Raw genomic sequence first — 1,084 nt, forward strand, 5'->3', positions numbered from 1 at the left:
GCAACGGGGCTAGTTCATGCGCACGGCGTCGAGGAAAGTCAAGGCAACGGGGCTATTTCTCAGGCCATCGTTCGAGAAATCAAGGCAGCGTGCTGGGGGTGTTGGCCTCTTTCATGGGTCGTGGGGCTTGGCTTGGCTTGCCTTGTTGGTGCTCGATACAGCCTCATGACTCTGAGCTGCCCATCGCCCAAGTCGGGCACCCATGCGAATGAGACCCCATGGTACCCCCTATATATACATATTGCACAAAGAGCTTGGTGACAGGAACGGACATGGATTTCCCTGATGATGCATAATTTTTGGACACGCACGACGTCGGGGCGAGGGGACACGCGAGTGGGGCGTCTATGGGGGCGTTGATGGCCTCGTTTTCGTGAAGACCGGGCGCCTTGGCCATGGCCTCGAGCGTGCCAGCCTCGACAGCCTTGGGCGCTAGACACCCCCCAGGGCGCCGATGGAGAGCAGTCCCCTGGTACCCCCTATATATACATATTGCACAAAGAGCTTGGTGACAGGAACAGACATTGATTTGCCCAGGGATGCATAATTTTGCGAAATCGTCCATAACTCGCTCGAATTAATTCGGATTCCCACGAAATTTTGTAGGGATGCTTTTTATTATAAATGAAAGGCGTTGAAATAAAAAAAATGTCATGTTTGGGGCATAAATGTCCATGACCTATCCCTGTCCATGCCTTGAAGCGTTCGGTTCCCTACTTGTTGATATGCAGCTCAAATCAAGTTGGAATGTCATTGAAACTTTGCGTGGGTCATTGTGAACATAGACCTTGAAATTGAAATATATCGTGTTCGGGTTTTTGTCTCTGTCGCCTACACCTACTGATAGGTAGGCAGATAAGGCTTCTAGCTATTCATTAGTCGCAAAACGAAAGAACCCGAAAGAGCACGAGCAGTTCGCCTGGTGGCTATGTAGTAAGTAGGAACTACAACACTTAAACGGATTCGGTTACAACACTTTGCTCCCTTCATCGTTTGACTTGCTTAGAAATCTGCTCATGGTTTGTCAAGGCCCCTTGTTCCTTAGAACGATGAGGATGGGATTGGTTCGTTCAAGGGCATGTGT

This window comes from Lactuca sativa, chromosome 8 (genome assembly GCF_002870075.4).
Source record: "Lactuca sativa cultivar Salinas chromosome 8, Lsat_Salinas_v11, whole genome shotgun sequence".
In the NCBI taxonomy this organism is placed as follows: domain Eukaryota; kingdom Viridiplantae; phylum Streptophyta; class Magnoliopsida; order Asterales; family Asteraceae; genus Lactuca; species Lactuca sativa.